General features: G+C 38.9%; 1 protein-coding gene across 9 annotated transcripts in view; it reads right to left on the minus strand.

Annotated features, from left to right (window-relative positions):
• adgrb1a (adhesion G protein-coupled receptor B1a) overlaps positions 1–23677 on the minus strand; it is a 210769-nt gene extending 187092 nt beyond the window's left edge. For 8 of the 9 annotated variants that reach the window (XM_086310179.1, XM_086310171.1, XM_086310174.1 and 5 more), the window contains exon 1: positions 23115–23677. The gene's annotated coding sequence lies outside the window, so the exon portion shown is untranslated. Of the gene's footprint in view, positions 1–18392; positions 18451–23114 lie in introns of those variants that run through there. The other variant, XM_086310173.1, reaches the window with a different exon arrangement.
• Positions 23678–24199: the final 522 nt, after the last annotated feature.

The raw sequence follows: 24199 nt of genomic DNA on the forward strand, positions 1-24199 counted from the left end.
ACACTAACCTGTTTCCAGATGAACATATAAAAACATAAAAGTTTTAGCTTTCTATCAAACATCACTGACTTTGTAGCTTCATTACTTGTGGCATGTGGATCCTTTTTTTGCACCAACAGAAACATTTTGCCACTGTGATTTGTGTTATTTACACAGTTTTTGTATAAAACACAACCATGTCTTACGACACTGCCTGTGTCATAAGATTAGCAAGATTGGTACTTTTTCTTAATTTGTTTTTGTTCTGCATGTGTTATTTGATGGTGCGGTGTGTTGGTCTCTCTGGGCCATTGTAGATAAGCTTTTACTGACCTGTGTGCCAAATTTTATCTGACTCTGATAATTGTTTGGCATAAAAGCTGTAGCACAGCTACAGATTTTATGCTGTATTAAATTAAAACATGCAACACAAATAAAAAGGGAAAAAAAAACAAAATTAGAAACAAATCTTTGATCAAATTCTATTCATCTCTGTGTTCAAACCAAGAAAGTTCCAAGGCTCTGTGTGAACTGGTGATCTTTCATTATGCCTGGTCTTAACAAAGGAAAAACCTCAACTTGGTCTTTGCTGATAAAGTTCCTAAACCATCCATCCATTAATTTGTTATTGCTTATCCAGTCTAAGGTGACTAGACCTCACTTTCTTTACTAAAGCACTATTGGCCACAAAAGTATTATACTGTAAATAAATAGAATAAGGATCTGTAAATAGATATCATTCCCTACAGGTTAGAGCCAGCACACTGGTGCAGTGATTAACACTGTTGCCTCAAAAAAAAAAGGTTGGGATCCTAAATTGCCCATAGGTGTGAATATGAGTGTAAATGGTTGTCTGTCTCTCTGTGTTAACCCTGCAACACACTGCTGAGTTGTCCGGGGTGTAGCCTCTCCCCCTGTGGTAGCTGCGATATGCTCCACCCCCCCGTGACTCTGAATTGGATGATCAGAAGAGAATGGATGGAAGTCAGAGCCAGTTAGGCCTCTTTTGTTATCCAGGCCTGTGTAGTTCAGTGGATTAATCCCCATCAGTGATGATCCCCAACCCTAATGTTTTTTTTCATGTTTTCCTAAGTCTTTCGTAAGAAAAAAACACACAATAAATAAAAAAAAAAACCCTAAAATAAATCAATCATTCCAAGTGAAAAAAACAGTGTTGGGAAGTAACGGAGTACATGTACCGCCGTTACGTATTTAAAATACAAAATATGAGTAACTGTATTGTGTACCGTTACCTTTTAAAAAGGTGGTATTTAGAATACAGTTACTTTGTTGAAATAAATGGATTACACAGCGGTCTTTTCCTGTTTCATATGTTCGGCTATGTCCTCTCTATTTTTGGTAATTCCACGCCGGTGGAAACCCAAACAAAACACGCATTAAGAGGCTCTAATGCCTGTGTCTCAATCTCACGACCCATGCCACCTCTACTTGCGCATAATGATGTGAAGAAATATTTTTAAAAATTATTCAAGAAAGGATTTAATATGAAGGCAATAGCAGAGTGTTACAGGCATAGCCCTAAAGAATGTAGCCTGATGGGCAGTGCAGTCCGTGCTGCAGGGAGAATGGACTGCCATACCCGTTATGTGTCTGTGAGCGAGGGAGGGAGAAAAAGGAAAAGTAGGAGCTGTCACGGAGCAGAAACGGGAGCTGGAAGCATGTAAATATAATAATAACCACTGCAGCCAAGAAGAGAGCCTGACGAGCCCAGCTGTAAGTAAGCTATTAAGACTCGACTGTACACTGTGTTCGTGTTTTCCTCCGAAATAATAAGCTCCGTTGGAGCAGCCTTTCAACACCTCTCTCTGTCTCTCGCTAGCAAAGTTGACCCAGACAACAAAGTAAAGCTAGTTTTCAGCTACGAGCCCGACACGAACCCAACGTATCAGCCAGAGGTCCCTTTGCTACGGTTCGGAGCCGCGGACCTGTTTTATATACGCGCAGAATAGTTTCTATACGAGATCGCTGCAAAAAGTGCAGCCTTACCTAATGTCCACCTACTGTTACTCATTTATATTAAGATTTAAACATTAGTTGGTGTTGGTGTGGAGAGTAACCTTCAGTAATACTAATAGATCACACAGCAATAGTACATTCATGTAGTTGTAAAAAGCATGATAATATGTTAAGTAATCCTAAGTATTCAGAATACGTTACTGTCATTGAGTAACGTAACGGAATACGTTATAAAATACATTTTGGGGCATGTAATCTGTAATCTGTAGTGGAATACATTTAAAAGTAACCTTCCCAACACTGGAAACAAATCAGAAATGATTTACATTTAGTAGTTTTCGGATTTCTCTAGAACACAGACTTGTGATTAGGGCTTGGATGTAGGGATGGGGTCGTCATTGACGATGACTTAGACCTCAGAGGGTTACTAAGAACATATTTGTGTCATTGTTGTGTCTGATTATTAGGCTCTGACTGAGGGAATACAGACTTGCACTGTCCTGTGATCGCCACTCAGCTGGTGTGTGTGTGTGTGTCTCTGTGTGTGGAGGTTTCCCAGGGTTGAAGGGCTCCATTGAGACGGGCTTGCCTCCTTTCCTCTCATTGCCATGCAAAGGGGACCAGCTGCCTACTCTCGGCTGTGACGGCTGAAATATTTACCACTCTGTTTGACAGGGACGTCCTGACTGACAGACCCACCCCCCCATCCCTTCTCTTTTCCTAAAACTTCACCCCCCCGCCCCCGCCCTGCTGCTCCTTTTTCTCCTTCTTCCTTCGCTCCTCTGACTGAGCTTCCTATCAGCACTGGCTCTGTGTGTCTTATGCTGGTTCTGTCGATAATAGACTCTTTGAGTGACACGTTTTAATCCAGTCTCATTTGAATGATATTTGCGCCCCCCTCCCACAAGTATGTCACCCACTATCAAAATGTCACAGACAGATTTACAACTGCACAGGCTGCCAAACAAAGCTTATTTTAGGCTGGGGCTTTAGGGCTGAGAAAAAAATCCATATGTACTACAAATCAGTGGAGCTGAATTTATAGCTGGCACCTGTGGAAGCAAGAGTCCAAACGAAGTGGATATGCACAGAGAAATAAATGACTTGGTGGATTTGATCTGTAGCTGTGTGCTTCATTCATTCTGTCATTCTGTGAGGACGCTGCAGTCTTTCATTGTTACATTTCTTTGCATGATCAAAATCAGCAGGTTTGCTTTAAAGACAGTGGAATGTGCATGACTGGCTATTTTACCTTTATGGGGACTATGTTGCCATTGGTCATTGGCCCTGCTTAATCTAAGTCCTAATAATTAAGGGACAAATTAAGTTATTATAACACATTAACAGTGAACACTGGGCCTTTGTCACCTCTTCTGAAATGGGAAGAGGACACATCAACTTTTATTTCCTAAATAAAAACTGGTGAAACAACATTCGCCCCTTGTGTAAAATTAAATGCAATCAACATACGTCATTAAATGTCAATTAAGCAAAACATATACTATATGTTTCAGGCAAATAAATAAATAAATAAATAAATAAATAAATAAAAAAGTGGATAATTTTATTTGAATAGTTTAAAGTCTGAGGAAAAATGCAACTACTAAAGTTAATGCAAAAGCAAATGAACTGAATTTATATAGCATTTTTTTAATTAACTAGCAAGCTTGTTGTATATGGCAGCTATAAAAGTATTGTGGGCTCAGTTCACTGCCCAGGGACTTAAACTAAATGCTGTGCAATGCCACAACAGTGTGTCACCCCTGTAGCTTTTATACTAGGGTGTATTACTATTGGATATTCTTTTGCTCAGGGGCCCAGGAGCCAGAAAGGGTATCCTTTCCTTTTGGACTTTTAACTGAGTTTTATTGCTTTTCCTTTAAGTAGAGACATCTCCCACAGTTATTCATAGCACACCAAAGTAGATAATTAAGACATAAAATTTAAATTACAGAAAAGTTCCTATTTTATCTGTTATAAAAATTACTGGGTGATTTTTTACACCTTGTCTAAAAAAACAATATGCTGTACTATTAAAAAGTTTCAGTTTTATAATTACAGGACAGTCTGGACAATGAGCTAACAGAACTGTTTATGTAATTTTGCTTATTTCCTATAATGTCATGCTGATAGAGTTCTTTCATTAGCTACAGCAGAATTTATTTATCTATCATGTCTCTTTCCATAAGATCGCCAGGATTAAATGTTCAAATAAACATCTGTAGACTGAGAAAAAGGTAACTTTTACTGATCTAGCCCACTTAATATCAAAGTAGGGTTTACTATATGTAGCCCACAATAAAAATAGAGTTGGGACACCCCTGTTCTATACATTATTTTTGGCTTTTAACCCTCATCATTGTTTACAGTCTCAAATTTGACCCTAACCTTAAGCAGTGTTAAATTATTTTCCCAATGTCTTTCCCCTCAAGAAGGTCTGTTTTACCCCTACCTTTCTCTACAGTATGATGACCTATATCTCAGAAGGGACCATGTGAAAGACATCTACCATCTCATTTCAATGCATGGAATCTGTGTTATAATAACCATCACACTTGTTCATCATTAGTGACTTTTCAGACCCATTCATAAATGTGTTTCGGAAAACACTGCTAACAGAGCTCCCCACACAAAAGCTACCTGAGAGGAAAAATGACGATCTTCTGTTGCTTCTACCTTTAAAAAAAAAAATCTGTAATCAATTGACATATAAATATAAGTAGAGTCACATTCAAGCCATTTTCTGTTGCTGTTACAAAATTAGATACAAGCATGTTGTCTGAGGTTCTTTGTGTCTTTGTTCAAGGTAATTACAGGCTGTGCATTTGTTAAATATGAAAAGTATTTCAGCTTGTCCCTCTAATTCCCAGCTGTGATAGTCATATTTCAGTTGACCTCATTGTTGTAAACCTTTTGACAACATTTATTTAGTTTTTATATCACTTTTATGGTTTTAAAAAAAAGTACTTAATGAAAGATGTATTTGTAATCTTGCTGTAGCTTGAAGTGAAGCACTTGGCAGGCTCTGACCATTGGATGCTGGTTTACAAGAAATCACTTCTAATGAGACAAATAATACATTTTGCTTGAAAAAAGATATCTCCCCACCACAAATAGAGCTACAGATCTGGAAAAGTAACACTGGTTACCTGTTTGGCTTGAAATAAACTAATCCTAAATATTTGTTCATACATTTGATTAGTAGTTGAAACGTGTTGTCACATTGCCTTTCAGTGTAGTCAGTGCAAAAAAACCAATTTCTGCTCTTTTTCAGTTTTTTTCTGATTTACCCAGTCGTCTCTTAAAAACATTTAAGCTGGACAGAAATTTCAAAAACTGTAGCACAGATTTCCACATTTGATAATGTAATAATTAATGCAATAATGTTATATTTTCATCTTTAAAGTATATTTGCCCTTAACTTTTAGAATATACACCTAAACATATATACATAAGCACATAAACAGGGTATTAATAGCTTTGTTTGTATCTCTGTGTGGAGCATGTGATGAACTGGTGAGCTGTACAAGGTGTAACAGCTGTCATAGGTGCCACCTATGACAGTTGGGATACAGCCCAGTCCCACCTTAACCCCCCACTGCGAAGTGGTTATGCTTAGTTAGGTGGATGGACATATTACGAATTCCCTATCACCTCCAAAGAGGTGTTATGTTTTATGTTCCTTGAACTTGAGTCCTCCTCCACAGACCTTGGAGTTCTGAGAATTATTTTATTTGTTCCAAGGACTTTGATTGTGTCTAAAATATGCTGGAGCCGCTCTTCCAGTTTGGGTGTTTTAAAGCTAAGACTGCCATATCCCGGCTCATAGCTTATGGTAACTGCTGTCTGGGCCTGATTTGGCCAGATTTCACAACACTGCTAACAACTGGCAACATAACGTGGACCTGTAAGGCAGCCACACTTACTCCAAATCAGCACCGCCAGTCAAGGTCAAAGATGGTCTACAGCAGTGGTCTCCAACCCCCGGGCCACGGACCGGGACTGGTTTGTGAGACATTTGGTACCGAGCCGCGAGAGTTGAGGCTCGGGTGTGAAATTTATGGTTTTCAGATTTTTTTATTGTTTTTTATTGTTATCGTTTCAATTGTTTTTATCATTAACTCGGTTTCCCTGAGTCTTTTCCCGTGTGTTATGAATAAATCTTCTTTTTAGTGGTATCAGTACTGGTTTTATTTTGTTGTATTTATCCACACCACCTTAAAGGCCATGAAAAAATTGTTGGACATAAACCAGTCCGTAACGCAAAAAAGGTTGGGGACCACTGGTCTACAGGTGAAGGGCACATTTGGGCCACAGATTCGTTATAGAGTTAGAACATCTTAAAACATAAGGAGGAAAGTACAGATATGTTTACTGCAAAGTAGTGTTTACTTTTAAGGTAGACTAACAGTTAAAGATGAACTACAGAGTATCAGTTATTGCCAATTCCCAGATGCTGATAGAGGACTAAAACTAAAAGTTGGGGGTTAAAAGTGGAATTGAGAAGTGTCCACAGGGTAATGACACCCTGTGACTGTGTTTGCACATCTTCATTGTTGATAACAGCAGACATCAGGACACCTCAATCCCCACATGTCCTCCCTGTAATTACCACTAGGAGGCTGAAATGAAAGCGTCACCCCAGCTGACAACTGAGTTTCACTGGAAACCTGTCACACGATTCTCAGCACCGCTTTCCTTTCTGTCATTGTCATCTCTTTTCCTTCTGCCTCTATCTATCCCCCTGCAGTCGCTGTCTATGCTGCGCTCATTTTAAACGCCTGCGGGCTGTTGGTGTGATTCTTCAGCGCAGAAGTAAGTAAATAAATAAATAAAATAAAATAAAATAAATAAAATACCACCACACACCTTTAGGGCACAATTACCCAATGCCAGCTACTATTTGTGGAGTTTTTCCACAATCATTTCCTGAGGGAAGGGGATAGAAAGTCCACACAGCACATCCCTCCCCCAAGTAATGGATTTATGATACCCTCTCAACCTTCCATATGGACCCATTGGCTAAATATACATAATCAACTCACACATACCCCCCTGAGCACCTCCTGACTGATTTAACCAAACATGTCCCACAACATACATGCATTTCACACAGGGTCATGCACACTTTTAATATTCAGTATATAACACTGACTGCATTCATATAAAATCGACATTTACTTGACACTGTATGAGATTCGTTGCCTTCTAACATCTCACAAGTTTGTGTCTGCCTCTATTAATAGTAACTTATCTTCTGCCTGAAGCATATTGTGAATTCTTACTGTAGTCCTTTGGCTCTTTCTACTCATATATCTGAGCGTGAAAGTCTAATCTTGATCTTGATGATAGTTGCTTAAAAAAGATACTCCAGGGCTTTGTCACTCTTCAAGTAGGACATTTTTTTCTTGACATTTGATTTTGCAGAAGCCTGTGGCTCACACCACCGACACCTCTGGGCAGAGGAGCAAGCAAGTCTTGAGAAAGTATGTGAAGCACTGAAACTGACAACTGGCTGAAATATCACTCACTTTTACTGAAAAAATGTTAAACACTATTAATAAAGATATTTATTGCTTGCAGCTATGCAATCATTTACCCCTACATAACAAATATATGGCGTGGGTTTTTTTTTTTAGCTCTTCCCCTACAGGTATGGCTGCTTTCATTGACAGGTACTAAATCAGTTGCACATGGCATTTTTATTTCATTTTATTTCTTATAAAAAAAATTTAAAAAGTGAAAATGAGTTGGCATAGGCAGTGTAAAATCAGTGACATATCTTCAGGTTCTGAAAACTGATGCCAATATGAAAGCACTTAAACATGCATTCTTTCCACTGGCCAGCAGGGGCAACCCAGAAACAAATAGAGGTTGGAGGGGAGACCATTCCCAATGTGTAACATACCTACGATTTGTCACGTCCCGAGGCATCCCATAGGAACGCGAAAGGTGACGCTCCCGGCGGTAACACGGTTCCAGGCGTGTATTCCAACCCTAACCCTAACCACAACCTTAACCCTATCAGATAGTTCTTTCCAAAGTGATTCATGATGAGAAAGTAAAATAAATGTAGGGTGTACAAATAGATGTACATGTGTAGATTCATTCCAAACAGTTCTCATGTTTCCATATGTGTAACATACAGACGGGTTGTCACATAGCGTTGGTATGTTATGTTTTGGGATGAGAACATGTTGTGGAGGGAAGACAGCCTCTGTGCTCTGTAACCTTGGTAAATACTTTATGGGCTTTATGTGCTGTCCGTGATATGGTCACTGGCCACATCCATAGCTGACATGCTAGTTGGATCCACCAAAACGTAACTGTGGAAATGTTCAGACTTCATAACACAACATCAGTAATAAGATAAGATAAGATAAGATAACCTTTATTAGTCCCACACGTGGGAAATTTGTTTTGTCACAGCAGGAAGTGGACAGTGCAAAAGTTATGACGCAAAAATTAGAATACAATAAGAATAAATACAGTACACAGCTGTACAGAATAGAATAAAATAAAATAATATACTATATACAGTAGAATAAAATAGAATAAAAATATACAATACGATAAAAATAGAATACGAATGCTATATACAACTGAGTAAAAATACAACGATGCCAGAAAGGATTATTGCACTTAGTGTTATTGCACATGTGTGGATGTGTGTGTTTGTTCAGTTAAAGTCTTTGTTGTGGAGTCAGACAGCAGTGGGGAGGAAAGACCAATCAATACGTGGTTAGTATTGGTTACCAATTGGTGGGTTAGCCATCTTTTTGTACTGTCTGTGTGAGTTGGTAAATATATTTGAGTGGAATAAAGTCTATGAAATCTGGGAATAGACGAGTTATGCAGCAAGAAAGCTCAAACCTGGGGCTCCTACAGGCTTTGGGGCACTTTTCCCTGCTGGTAATAAGGCCTTGCCGATGCTTAATATCTACAGTGAATTAATGGATCTTGAGTGAGAATTTGTGCATGGCTTTCTATCTCTCTGTGTGTGTGTGTGTGTGTGCTATATCACTCTGTGATTGTGTGTCCCTGATGGCTGGCCAGGGTGTACATGGCTGATTACACACATTGACAGGCCCACTTCATCAATGTATAGTGAGCCTGTGGCAGCTACCTGCACCCTTCTTTTACTCACAAAGCACTTTCTTTTTTTCTTTTTACAGTGAGCTGCGTCTCTGTTTCCTGCCCCAAACTTTCAGTTTCTCCGTTTTTACAAAACCCTTATTTTGGTCTGCATGTTATTTCTGCTACGTGACCCTACATTAAAGTAATGGGCTGTGGTATTTTCATTGAAATTAGAGTCTGTTTTGCTGCTCTTATGCTGATGGAAAGTATAGCTAGCTCATAAAACTTTTAACATTTGGTGTTCTGAAAATGGTTCTTTCACCAAGAAAAATCATTGAGTGTGCAGCAAGTGAGGCATGTTGTTTCCCATTTCTTTGGCAGAAATGAAAGACTTGGGTAGTTAGCATGAGCAGTGGCTGAACAGACAGTGAAAACAGTGCCAGCTGCAGAAACTCAAACTTCATCAACATTAAAAAAAAATATAATCTGCTCATTCAGCACAGGCAGAGATGAAGCATTCAGAGACGACTCCAGAGAGGGCAGATGGTGGAGAGGGTAAATTAAAGGCCAACAACAAAAATCACTTCCAACACATTCAGTCTTCATTAGACACCAGAGAAGGGGGAAGCGGGACAACAGATTCTTAATTTGGTGCCTTTTGTCACTTTTTGCCCACACTGTGCTCTCTTTGACCCGGAGTCATGCTCACGACTGCAATTTAATATTTTGCTCCACAGAAGGTTGGTGTCTAAAACTCTGGGGAGCCAACAGAGCTGTCACTACTGTAGCTGAGATCAGAGGCACACTGTTTACAACACTGATCAAAAAGGCTCTTTTCAATATTGTTCACCTGTAAATGCAAATGTACAGCATATTTACCCCTACAGATTAAAAGCTGTGTTTGAGTCTAGTCAATTTGATTGGATAGACCAATCAAATTGACTAGACTCAACATTTCAAACAGGTAACATCCCAGGTGAAACAAGACTTTAAAGATGCTCCTGGCTACTGAGGCATTGAAAGCTGTAAATGTCCTCAAGGGAGAAAAGTGGGCAGCCAACAATTTTCTGGAGCAGTGAAAATGACCCTCTGGAGTGTCTCCTGTCTACTGAGGAGCAGCTGGTGAACCATGCAGAGAAGTAATAGCTCAGCAGATTCTCAGTGGAATAGCAGACACGAGCAGTTTTTTAGCCAAGATGTTCTTTCAGAGAAACAGAGGAGTCGCTGTTGACTACCATTTTTCTATGTGTATTTTCAATTTACGCTTAGATTTCAAGGTTGATTTCTTTCTCTTCTTTCTTGAGTGTGTCTCTTTCACTGCATAAAAGCTACCAGCCACACTAGCTAACATGACCCAAAGGAGTCTATCTCATATAGCCCCCGATGCTAATTATCTCTTATTCCATGTTGACAAAGATAACTGATTTATTTATTTTTTGATGAGCAAAGTTCAGGAACAGGGCATGATTTACGGAGGATTTAGAATTGAACCACCAAGCTAGGTTCCTTCTGGTTAGTGAACACAAAAAACTGTGAGCTAACTAACGTTGTAAATATGGCCTGGGTTTTACTAAGTATCTGTATTTTGCTGAGAATATTTATAAAAAGAACATTTAATATACCTGACCTTTATTTTACTTTTAATATCTTTTTTAGATAATCCAGTATGGTAAAATATAGCTACTAATTATAGCACGCTAATACAATATTACTAAATAATATTAAATGTTACAAAAATTTAAAAGTAATTAAAAAATTTGAATCTTTAATGAAGTCTTTTCTGTTTCTAGCAACCAAAATATTTAGTTTATGAGATGTTTTTTGTATAATTATTTTCTCATTATCATGACGCCACGTGAATCCTCAATAACATATGTATACAATAATATGTAATACACCAAGCTGTTCTGGATGATGCTAGCTACCACAGGTGCACTTTACTTGCAGGTGCCATCAACAGTTTTACAGATATTTATGCAGAGAGCCTTTAACTTAGGACTGTTGGATCTGAGATTTTTATTTACAGATTATCTAAATCACATCCCTCTGAAGTGTAGGGTTATTAAAACACAGTGCCTAACTAGTCACTGAACATGACAACAGCTAAGACCGCCAGTTTTACACGTGCTAAAGGAAAACTGAAAACTGTGTGAAGTGTTGCAGGGCACAAAACAATAACTCTATAAGAGCTTTAACAGTTACTTTTTGTTGATTGTTTTGGTTTTAAGCCTGCTCTCATTAACCTCACGTCAAATGGCAGATGGCTCTGAGAAAATTCTCTTAAAAAATGTTGCATCAAACATCAGCAACATTAGACTAGCTGTAACAAAATCATATACATACACATACTATTTTCATCACTATTTTTTCATTTTCACAGTCACCACATGCCCTAAACCTGAAAGCATCTGGCCTCATATCTACAGGCAAGACAGGCAAGATGGTTAAGAAGAGTCAGGGTGACCTTTTGGCTCCATTGCTGACAGCCACTATTATGGACAGGATTAGTAGGGAGTATATCAGAGGGGCAGCTCAGGTTGGATGGTTAAGGGCTAAAGTAGGAGAAACTGAGCTGGTTTGGACATGTGCGGCGGAGAGAGACTGGGTATACTGGGAGAAAGATGTTAGCTGTTCAGTTTGACAACGCTGTGTACTTGATTTTACGTATTTTTGTTGAAGTAAAATGAAATTACACATTTTCTGGTTCTTACAATTGTTCACATTTGCAGCCGTGGTGAACTTACTCTTTAACAATTATTTTGTATTTTATAGGTTGCCAGTGTTACTAAATTTTATTTATTTAGATTTAATCTCTGTATTCCTTATTTTAAGCCAACAAAATAAATAGAGTAGATTTAATATTTCTGGTGTTGGTACTTAAAGTTAACCTTATGAAACCATTCAATATCTCTACAAGCATAATTTCACAAATTGCCTGGGTTTATTTTAAAACAATCTTACCAGTTTTTTCTCAAATTTGCATTTTTTCTGAAAGACTGTGGTCTCGTTGGACGCACTGGAGTTAATGTGAATTGTTCAGGGAAAACAGGAAAGAGCTGCAGCGAGCAGCTTTTACTGTAACAGAAGCCGAGTCTATAGCCACTGGCTGTACCATCCCTCAGGATTAAATCTCCCGTTTCTTCGGGACGGAAGTGAGACAGTAGCAAATAACACTCTTCTTCCACTTCTCTTAAGTCAATGACCTGAAAAGACCTACGATAAAGTTGTGGAGGGAAAGAGGGAAAACACTGAGGGCCACAGACACTGAACAGTTGACAGAGGCTATCACTGTCAGAGGATACATGCTGACCCACGCCATCCATCACACAGAGAGGAGAGGAGAGGAGAGGAGAGGAGGGGAGAGGAGAGGAGGGGAGAGAAGAAGAGCTGGAAAAAGATGAAAGGGCAAGGGAGGACGAGAAAGCAGCATTAAGAGCAATGGCTCTCAGAAGAAAAGAGCACAGATGATCAAAATTTGAGAAGAGAAAACTTGTGAGGTTGAAGAGGGAGATGATGAAAAAGGAGGAGAGCTAAATCAAGCACTATAGATCTAAGAAAAAAATGGGGAAGAGGGAAAAAAAGAAGACAAAGGAGAAGAGAAATTTAAGAAGACAAAGAGAGGAGAGCAAAGAAAATGAGATATTTGTACAAAAAAAAATTTGTGGGGGAAAAGGACAAATTGATTTATAAGAAATTAAATAAGGGAAAATAAGTAAATACAAAATGTGAAATAAGAAATGTCAGTTATTCTGCGCTCTTTCAAACGGATCTAGCCTGTTTTCTTAATTGTCTTTCTTAGCCCACTGTTAGCTCCACATGAAGGGGCATAACAGCAAATTAACAAGTGCTCAAGTCGACAAAATATGCCGAGCTCAGTATCCAACTGCAGCATCGTGTAAGTGCAGTAAAACAACATCGTAGATGTAATGAGGTGAAACGTGGAGGGGTCACAAATAAATGCTTCACTTCAGCAGAGCTGTTGTACAGCACAGCTGACAATGGCAGATTGGAAAGTCAGCGCTTTAAGGCCACATGTTTTCCATTTTGGAAAAGACAAAAAAGTTTCCAAAGATGACAAATTGCTGCCAGATGACCTCTAAATGTATGCTAGGAGAACTTGTGCACTTTTCCTGCGCTGTAAAACAAAACAAAAAAGGTAAAAAAAAAAAAAATGTAATTTCACAATATTAGTTAATACTGTATATATAAATATGTGAATTTTGATGCAATGAGAAAAAGATATCAGTAAATATAGTTTCTATGATTTTACATAAATGTATTTAATTGTTTTCACCATAAAAAAGAGTACAGCATTTACATGAATTAATACACTGTCCAAATAATTACTATAATTTCACAGAGTTTTTTAAAGCATCTTTTTAAATTATTGACAAAAAATGGTAAAATTAGAGAAAAGTCAAACTAATAGAAATGCCTATTCTCTATAGATTTATTCTTAAGATATTTTAAAAAGATACAATAAATATTAAATGCATGGATAATTTCATATACGTTAACACATATGTTTCTAATTTTCCAAAATCTTTTCATACATTGTAGTTCTGGGCTAAAGGATGCTGGGCCTTTGTCAGAAATAGACTCCACGAGGATGGCATAGTTTGGTCAGAATAGAGTGGGATAGCTGGGGTATCATTTTATTGTATTAAACTATTAACATTGATTAAATGAACAAGATTCACATGAAATGACATCACAAAACAGGAGCCTAAATCTAGTGTAAATCTAAAGCTTTAGATATGAGAGGTGGACACAAATGTAAAGATGATATTTTTCTAACACGAGAGCTGACTTTAAGCATACACTAACATATCCCACACATGAGCTGGGACACTCTCTGATCATCCTTTATGTAAAACCCTTTGATCACGAGGACTCGTCGAAGAGACCTGAGTAAATTGAATCCAACTTGAAACTTGTGAGCTGCCTTAAGCAATCAAGCAATTGAATTTGCCTACTTTGATGCTGTGGACTCTTGCTAAATATCCTTACATTAGTTCACATCTAAATTACACTTTGGAAGCCATCCTTTCCTCTCGGTTTGTTAGGATTCCTTACCCCTAAACACAAATAATACTGGCACGAGCTACAAAGAAAAGGAGAACCATCACTCGAGGTCAGACCTTAAAGTTCGACTTCAAGGAGGTTTTAAAACAGAGCAAATCTTCACTGAAGGTAAAACTACTCTACAATGAACTCTCGGATCAGATGTCAGATGTTTTAAATAGAAATATAAACGTTCAAACAAGGTAGGAAGAACATATTTTAGAAATCGTCTACCTCTTTGTTTGTTTTCTTATCGGCCTGACGGTTCAGCAAATAGCCAATGCGCTGTACAGCATCAACATGAAAAACAATAGCGCTGCTATTCAGTGCTGCGTAGCTGATCCTACATCTGGAGAAGTGTGCCGTTCAGTGGGGAGAGTGGTAATAACCCTGATTAGTTCCAGTGTTGATGGCTGCTTGTGGAGCTTCCAGGGGAGAGTTGAATAGAGATGGAAATCAGGGCTTAGCTACGGATGATTATCTAGCCACTCCAGATCAAAGATTTCCCTCTGTCTCATCACAAAGGATGAAGAAAAGATCATTTCATCCCATGCTGTGAAACTACCTGTGCCTGTTTTCTTGAAATATGCTGAAAAAGGTCAGCAGAGCTGTCTGCATTTAAGCAAACAGACATCAGACACACGCATATGTGCAGACATATGATCATTATTTCATATGTGGCTATACAAAATGAGCCAGAGAGGTGATTTATAAAACAAAACGCTTATGAAAATGCTTCTGAGACTACGCATGGAGCTATGATTATTTAATGAATTAATTAATGAAGTGCCAGGAGTTTGGAAAGTGCAGAAATTGCAGCATAATGTGTTGATAAGAACTCATATTTTTAGCCAATAGGAGGGTCACACTACTGCTGAGAAATCTGTGGAGGAAGCAGAGTGAACCATCTGTGAATTCACAAGCAAGGTGTCTGTGTGCAGTATGTGCGTGGGGGGGAAATGCCATGAACAGGCCTACGTGCATGTGGCTCATTTCTGTGGCATTTCTTTAACTCGCAGCACGACAGAGGGAAAGAGATGCCGTGGTCGTGAAGATAAGTTGGGCTTCTTTTGAAAGCTTGGTCTGTTCAGTTATAATGAAGCCTTTGAACATTCAGCTAATACCTGCAGATTTTTGCCAGAAGCTTTTTTTCACATTTTTGTGATTTCCTGTTGAATGAAAAAAGGCACGCATTGATTAAAACACTGAAAACAGACATTTTAAGAATGAGCCACATATGTCTGAATTCCCGACTACCCAAGAGGTTAAACCAAAGAAATAAGGTTGATAAAAACAGAGAAATATTGAAGAAACCGATGTTCTGATTTCACAACGTTCCAAAGTCTCAGAGTGCAAACAGAAGCCTCACATTATAAAATAATATTCAAACCCCAGCTTAATGTCTGAGCAGCTGAAAATTCAGTTTTAATCAAACTGTGACACACAAAAAGCATGTCCCATTGTTGTACTTACTTTTCACATGTGGGATGCTACATTTTTTGCATGATGCAGTTGGGTAAAAATCTCAGTATGTCCAAAGTCCACTTTCTCCATTGGTCCATTATGATGTTTTGTGTTGCCTATTTAAGGCATCTGTTTGTTTTTTGTTCTTTTTTTTAATTAGTGGAAATAAAATGTCCAAAATACAAATTTACCTTAATATATTTCTTGGATATTTGTGCAAATTAGTAACTACGCAGCCATTTAATCATTTCTAATTTGCATATTTAAAAATATTATAAAATAACTCTTTTTATGTGAGAAATCAACTGTGATATCACCAAATTCTTTTTTTTCTTTTTAGTAAAAATCTACAGAATCTTCAATTCAGCAACACTTACTTCCAGAAATTGCATTTTTATTCCTGTGTGTGTTTTTACAGAGTGGGTGTACTATTCAGTCTGATTTACAGAACATGTACCTAAAGGCATGACTTGTTGACAGTATTTATCATTTTTATGATTCTAATGTCAAGAATAAAATTGAACCTGAGTAATGTTAATATTTCTGCTCCAGAACACACACATTTGCACACTTGGATAATACCTCATTAGCATACTTAAACATAGAAATTCAGAAAAAATTATGGCTTTAACACAAGTTATCAAGCAGCTCTGACCTGAAATGACTAAACAGAAAAAACTCTCATGCTAAGCCTTTAATATTAATATTTTTTTATTTTTACACTATCTGTGTGTGTGTGTGTGTGTGTGTGTGTGTGTGTGTGTGTGTGTGTGTGTGTGTGTGTGTGTATTAAACAGAGTCTGCTGGGTCTTTTTGTCATCACGGGTTTTCCAAGAAGCAGACTGAGGTGTGAAGGTGTTTCCTCTGCTTCTCTTACACACTTGCTAACATGAAGATAAAAATAGCAATCAACCAAGAGAATCGTGCTAATTGAAGACCTTAGCTCACAGCCATGCAGTGCAGATCCAACATACTGTAACTGCTACTACACAAGGGTTCCACCAATATGGGCTGCTAACCAGAAGTCAAATTGAATCATTTTAATGCCTTAAACAAACAAGGTCTAGGAAATAGCACTGGTCTGACTTTACCCCCAGTGTATGAAAAAAACTGCCCATCTTTGTAAAGCATGTCCTTTAGGACAGAGACACTGAAAGTCACCTCAAGGCTACACCTTTTCCAGAGAGCTGCCTAAATGTTTAAAGAGCATGAAGCCTAAAAATGGAAAAAGTCTACTAAGATTCCAGAACTCATTTAAAGGAGAGGCCTGCCAAAGGAAGCAAGAAGAACAAACACTGACAGGACAGAATGCTACCATGTAGCTCAGCATTATCTGAAAAACAACAACAACCCAAAACTGTTCTGGTCTGAAAGATAAGAGAAGTATTTTAATCTTAAATCACACTGAAAACATAGACTGAAACAGACACATAATTAGACAACTCCAGCATGGCCTTGTAAATAACTGGTAGGGGGTGAACCTATTACTGCATATAAAGAGATGTCCAACGAGTGTATATTAGTGGCAGTGCTGTGTTAAACATTTGCTACCAGTGTTGAATCTGCGTGGCACTTTTTCAAAATGCACCTGAAGATTTAACCCTGTGAAAAAATTTGTTTTTAATGTGTTTGGATGAGAGGGGAAACATCTTCAAAAAAACCTAAAAAGTAGTCCAGTTGCTTTAATGCAAGTTCATTTGAATTTTTAAGTGTTTAAGAAAGCATGCAGCAGCAGCTGGTTTGGCTTGCAATGTTAAAATCTACCAGTTATTCAGCCTTTTGTATATCCTGAGAGCTGCACTTAGTTTCTTTTGACTGGATTCAAGGACAGACTGAACTTGTTCTTGTCTAACTGTAGCAACTGAGGAAGTGCCTCCAATTACAGAGGATGTGCAGTGTATAATCATGTCATCATTAACATTCCCAATAAAATAAATCGAACCACGTACAGGTCCCTGTGGTTGTGTTTTATTTCACTTAAATACAGTTCATCGTTTCAGTTGCCTAACCTAATCGGTCTCCAGGTCTTCAAGTTCTGATTCTGCAAAAGTGAGGGTTTTTTTTTATTTACATTTCATTTTCACTTAATTAATTTTGCGTTTGTTTGGTTGGATTTACGCACAAAAAAGAATTCACAGTTTACTCAGAAAGTCCTCATCAATTTTGTTGGTGTCTTCCATAGTCGTGAGTCTCTCCCCATCAATTATATAACTAATGATCTAAAAATAAAGAACACCAGGACAGTCAGCTTTGTGTTTCACTTAGACTGAAGCCTCAGGTGCCCTTAATCTGTTTCAACAACACTATCCTCAGCGTGAAAGGCAGTGGTAAAATCATGTTGTTGCTTATTCAGATAGCTCAATACTCTGAAGCCTTCTTTCTTTGGAATGGTGAGCAGTGTCAAGTGCCTTGGATAAATCAATAAACCAGTACTACAAAACATGCTTTCCTAACCAAAGACTTAATTATACCACTGACCGCCTTTAAGTCTGCGGTACCAGTACGATGCTGTTTTCTTCTCACTTTAGTTCATTGCTTATCCTCTCTGGTTATTGGAGTTTAGGTATCTGCCATTTGCCCTTGACTGGGCATAGTATTCCTCCTAATATTATTATTGTTAGTAGTAGTAATCATAATGCTAATAATATCACTAATATTAGTAGTATCATTGTGTCATTTCAACACGCACTTTTAAAAAAACTCAGGAAATCTACAAATTTGGTGACCAGTGCACGATGCTGACCTTCGTGGTATACAGAGTGAAGTTTAGTTAAGTTCAGTTTTGCTCCTCTGTTCTTCAGACACTTGTTTACAGACAACAGATACCTTACCTTCCTTTTACACCTCAGCACAGGAATGATTAAGTGATTACAACACGTTGCCTTTGCTTTAAAGATGGCTGTCATTCTGTCTGTAAATGAGCAGAGAAATAAACAGGGGTACAGTGCATAAACACTCATCACTTAAAAAGCAGGACTTTTCTCCCCTGAAAACAATATCCAATCACACAGTCTGACAGTCTGTGATGTTAAAACACTTTGCACAGCAGCAACAATTATGACCACAGACACAAATGTGAAACAAAACCAGCATAAAAAAGTGATCGCCACAGTGATTCTGCTTTAGACACACGAATAGAGGCTGTAGCAGGAGACTGCTTCAACAGGATTGTTACCTGTTAAAGTTCAGGGTCTGGCTGCTTGGGTCAGCATGCACTCCGCTTTCACTCTGGGTTCTTGGCTAGCTTAGGATTAGCATGCTGCCTGTGCAAAGAACCAAAGTTGGGTTAGCAGCATAATGTGGTTGTTTGTGTTCTGCAGTTAAAAAAATAAATGTCCATATCCACACTTTAAACTGTCACTTTTTTTCCCTGTGAAACGTGAACTGAAATCAGCCAGTTGCAGCACGAGTGCAAGAACCAATAAGCAGGATCGATAGGCAGACAGGCTGACAATTCCAAGGAATTGGACTACTGGTTTTCTGTAAGAAGCGGTTCTCGATTCCCATCACAAACCATGCTGTTGTTTTGTTTACCTCTCATCATTTCAATACATCACTAGTTGAAGCTTTGCAGAAACAGTGCAAATATCTATCAAAATAATATTTTACAGCGTCTTTTTATGGTTTATATCCAATTTATATTTTGGTGCTAAATTTAGGTGCAAAAAGGAAGGTGATTATCTCCCTTAGAACAGTCACAGACCCCACCACATTAAACGGAGTCTGTGACTGCATACCCACTGCTTGTCAAAAGTCATGCACTGAGTATATGCCTGCTCTAAGTTTTTATTTAGTGTGCTTGTTTTTGTCAGGAATCATGTACAAAAAAAACTTTGTGTCTGAAAAAGGTGTCAGTGCCAGCATTTGGCCTCGAACTAATCATCAGACCAAAAAGCACACTGCCATGACCTCCAAGCTACAGCTACACCTACCTCTAAGTCAGCCAACTATTTTCATAAGCCCTGCTTCACATGTTGTGTTAAGTCAGTGTGGCGGTTATATGGTTGTCAGCCAGTTCCCCCTTCACTCTCACACTTGCACGCGCACACACATACACATTGGCCAAGGCTCATTAAGCTCCTTCCCAAGCTCCTCATTTTGTCCCTAATTAGGGGAACCAATGGTTTTGCAGGATCTGGTCAACCTCTAAGTCACTCCAAGCAAAGATATCCTCCCCACAGTACTGTTGAGAAGCCATTAGAAACTTTCAGGACATTGGATGCTGACATGTTTCACCTTTAAAGCGCCTGTGTGACTAGCCTGTCATTGCTGACTGATTGCTGTGTATTTACTCCAAAACGCAATGGGTGTCACACAAAAAGTGATCTGTGGAGCTCCGAGGCAGCAGAAAGGCACAGTGTGTCTACGTCACACAGCTCTCTGTCTCTAGCTCGCCTTTAATGCATCTTCTATCGTCCCACAGACTGTCTCCTCGTCACCCATCTATTCATCTCCCCTCTCAATGGCTCCCTCTGTTCCCCTCGACTCACTATTTCCTCTTTATCCCTCTGATGTCACAAATTCAGATATGAGCTTCTCTGATAGAACACACACCCTTGGACACTGCAGCTTTGTTTGAAAAGACAGCGATCAGTGGATGCGAAGAACTAGGGAAGGGGAACAAGTCGACAGTGTGGTTATTTTCCAAAGCTGCAGGAGACTGTAAAATGCAGAAACAAAGGGAGACATGTAGGCTAAAAAAAACATGCATGAATGCTTCTGAAAAGGCCTGCGTTGTGTTGCTGCCTTGTCTCATCCCTGTGGCTCGGAGCCAGCCGTGCCTGCCAGGGCACTACTGTTGAGTCTATTTCTGTTATCTGCTCTCTTTCCCACGAAGAAGAAACAGCTGACCGCTAATATCGCTACCTGGGAGGGGGTGCGACAAGACTTCTCAGACCTGGCGCTGTCTCAGAAATACATATGCTTACAAAGGATCACACACTTGGCTCTCGGCTGAGTTTTGTGGCACCCGTTGGGAGGATTTGTTGGCACAGTCGCATAAACACGTACTTGTCTTTCAATGACAAAACCAAAAGAAAAACACAGTCAGTGTTTGGAAGGTCTAAACAACCATTTTGTTTCTTTTGTAGTTAAACTGTTTAGTAGAATTAATTCTGTGTTGACATATGACCCTCAATTCTGCTTCTTTGCCCCTGTAGTGTACGGACGCCTTTTCCTGTTAAAAGGTAGTTCTTCCTCTCCACAGTCACAAAGTGCTTGCTTTGTTACTAACCCTTTTTTTTCCTTCCAAATCTTGACAAACAGGGCACAACTAATAATGATTCTAACTCACCCATTTAAAAAAAATCCAAAAAGTATATTTTGCTTTTATCCGACAGTTGTGGCTGTGGTTGGCAGTCATGATATAGACCTCCCAGGGTTATTAACCTGAACTAACAAATTTAAGTCATCTGAACATTTAACTTAAAAATCAAGAATAAGAAGAGGTCAAAATGTGTTAAAACAACAACCATGAGATTTTGGAGAATGCAACATGTCTTAAACAGAGATAGTGGCATGGGTTCAAAGTAAGGTTTGGTGAGCTTGGAGGGGTGATCGGCTGAATTAAAGTCCTTGACAGTGATGGGGATTTTACATGTGTTAAATGCATCAATAAAGGAGAGCAGAGAGTTGAGTTTAAAATGATAATGCACAGACGACACTTGCAATCAACGCGGCAAGGGTGTATTTAATATAATGTGACCTTTTCAAGCCTACTGTTTGCATCTGACCTGGAATGAATACGCAGCATCGGGCTTTTCAAAGCCAACAAGAATTTCATTATTTTGAGTTCCAATGGTGTTTTATTGCCTTAGGGCTTTTACACAATATCTTGTTGAACAGTTATTGATTCAAGCGCAGAAATGTTGATACAAATCTTTCATATTAATAACTGAGTTCTGATATTTTCATGGGTAGAAACAACATTTCAGTATAAAACATATGAAGGTGCAAAGCCTTCAAGAATTCCCAGTATCAACAGTTTTTTGGCTGTTTTTCAATAACGTCATTCAACCTTAGATCACTTGTTGAGATGCCAAACTTTTTTTTAAAATTAAAATATACAGTGCAGTTTTTCAGGGACAGGGAACTTAAAGAGTGGGGGTTATATGTTCCCTGTTGTGTGGTTCATGACTGAAGTCTTATCCGGGGATGGGCTGTGTTTTAGAGCGCCCCCCCAAATTAACATGTCAGAGTTTAATATTTTGATATGCAGAGAAGAGCAATTATCTCTTTAACTATTTTTAAAGTAAAGGAAATCCAATGATAATGGTTATAATAAAAATAATAATGCAATTTTGAAGTTTTACAGAAACAGCATCGACCATTCATGCTGCATATCCAAGACTGGACATTGCAGCAGTAGCAGAGATGAGGGAGGCTCCTTGCACCAGAAGGGGACAGTGAATGACAACCCATTTTGTTGGCAAATAGGACTGCTGGCGGTCAGTGAGTGATAGCAGGCTGACTGTCACAGAGATGGGCTCAAAGCGCTCATGTGCCTGCTCCGTCTCTGCTTTCACCTCTGCTAGAATTTCACACTGCTTTATCATCACCTATTACTAAACACAGTTTGAGCACATATGTTGTGTTTTACTGCAAGTAAAATCCATAAAGCATAAAAAAGATTCATCATTATATCCAGGATTAAAATTGGCTCGAGGAAACAAATAGGCTAGATGATGTCAAAAAGGGGACGCAGATGATTAGACCGGTTGTGTCTTTATTCATACCATGATGTTAAAAGAACGCAGACTCCAGTAAGCACTGTGGATAGGTACAGGGGATTTGTTTTTGTTTGTTGTTTGAAAACATTAATGTCAAACTCAAATCAGAATAAGAGCGTGTAAATGTAACCCTCTCTCTCTGACAAAGCTTCACACTGCTTTGAAAATGCATAAGCTTTGTATTTCAGCTGGTGGTTATAATATCGCAGTATCTAGAAATGCATAAAAAAATAACACTGAGAATACGTGTTCAATAACGCGCGTGTGTAACGAGTCAAGTAAAGTTAAGCATATTTACAAAAAAAAATTAATTTTGCTGAGATTAATCGTCAGAATAAGAGTTGTCCTTACTCATTCTCGGAATTCCCTAAATGACGCTCTGGCTCCAGGTTAACCTCTGTGAATGAGCGACCAGTTGTTAAATTACACGGAGATAAGTGGCGGTTCCTCCCTAGAGGAACGCGCCTTCTTCCATCCTCTGGGGCTCACCAACTAGCTCAGACAGCGACTGTCCACAGCGGTGCGACTGACTGAGCGCAGCACGGTTGGGTGTGACTTGAGCATACAGCGCTACCCTCAACTACACTGGACAGTACAGGGGGTTGCAACACACAATAAATCTACAGGTATTTTGCGAGTTCGGTCATTTGTTTCTCTTTTATTGTGGCAACAAAAAAGGGGAAAAAACGCCTAATGTGAATTCACAAAACAAAACAAGAAGCGCACACACGTCGAAACTAGCTGTGCTGATGAAATATGTGTGCCTTAAACTTCATAGTTAGCAGCAAGAGTTATATTTTTTTAAAGGATAGAGAAAGATTTTACCTTGAGCAAGTTACCAGTCCTTCTGATGCATAATGACAATGGTCAGAGCTCGGTGCGTTCACGGGGATTCGACAATTCCAAAAGACGGTAAGTCCTAAGATAAGTCCACAAAACGTGTGATAATGAACGGAAATCTCTTCCTATAATGAGCCCAATACATGTGACATTACTAGGATGAAGAGGAGGTTAAAACTCAGACAGGAGTTCTGAATGTCTGCTAGTTCCGACTGCGCGCCCAATGCAAGAAACAGGTTCAAAAAATCCCGACTGCCGCTGTTATTTTCTTACATTGTTCCCACAGATAACATCCCCGCTCTTCATTAACTGTGAAAATAAAATCCTCTTTTTAAGACAGTAATATTTTATTTAGTTAAATTCCACAAATTCTATGATTTCCTCTGAGAAAAAGTTATTCTCCAAATCTGAAATTCTCTCTCGTCCGCAGATCGCGCAGCCTTCCAGGTGAATGTGATCGCTGAATGGAGCGGCGCATCAAAGAGGGCTCGCGCGTGTCTCGGGAACCGCCGTCCCCAGCTCGCGGCTCTGGAGCGTCCTTGCCTGCCTGTGTGTCCGCGCGCAGCAACAGCCGGATTCCTTATTTGGAAGCCCGGGGCTCGCGCTGCAGTCAATGGTTTGAAATTGTACCAACATGACTTCCAGGCAAGTGTTTCAAAATAAAATAGGTAAATAGACGCGAAAACGTTGATTGGAGTAATACATACACGTGTGTGTGCGCGCGTTGGTGATGGATGTTTCTGATGTATGTGTGTATGATATATGCATTCTTAAGTACACTCAAAAAACTAATTTACTTACTTTACTCAAAAAGTCACAATTATTTTCACATTCCCAAATTGCATTTTCAATACTGAAATCCCAAAACACATCTTGTTTCTGTTGCACACAAAAGCTGCACCTTTATTAAAAAAATAAAAAATTAAAAAATTAAATCCTACAATAAACTGAGGTTTCCCCATGGGAGTGCTTTTATATTGAAGGTAAAAGCATCCACTTTCCTGCCAGATTCTGTCTGTACTGTGTTCAAAGCTGAGGGGGAAGGGGGGGGTGTCACTCAGTAGAAAATT

Source organism: Aulonocara sp. 'chitande type north' Nkhata Bay, linkage group LG11, assembly GCF_057382095.1.
Source record: "Aulonocara sp. 'chitande type north' Nkhata Bay isolate Kocher_YH1m ecotype deep benthic linkage group LG11, A_spYH_male_GT1.1, whole genome shotgun sequence".
NCBI classification, from domain to species: Eukaryota; Metazoa; Chordata; class Actinopteri; order Cichliformes; family Cichlidae; genus Aulonocara; species Aulonocara sp. 'chitande type north' Nkhata Bay.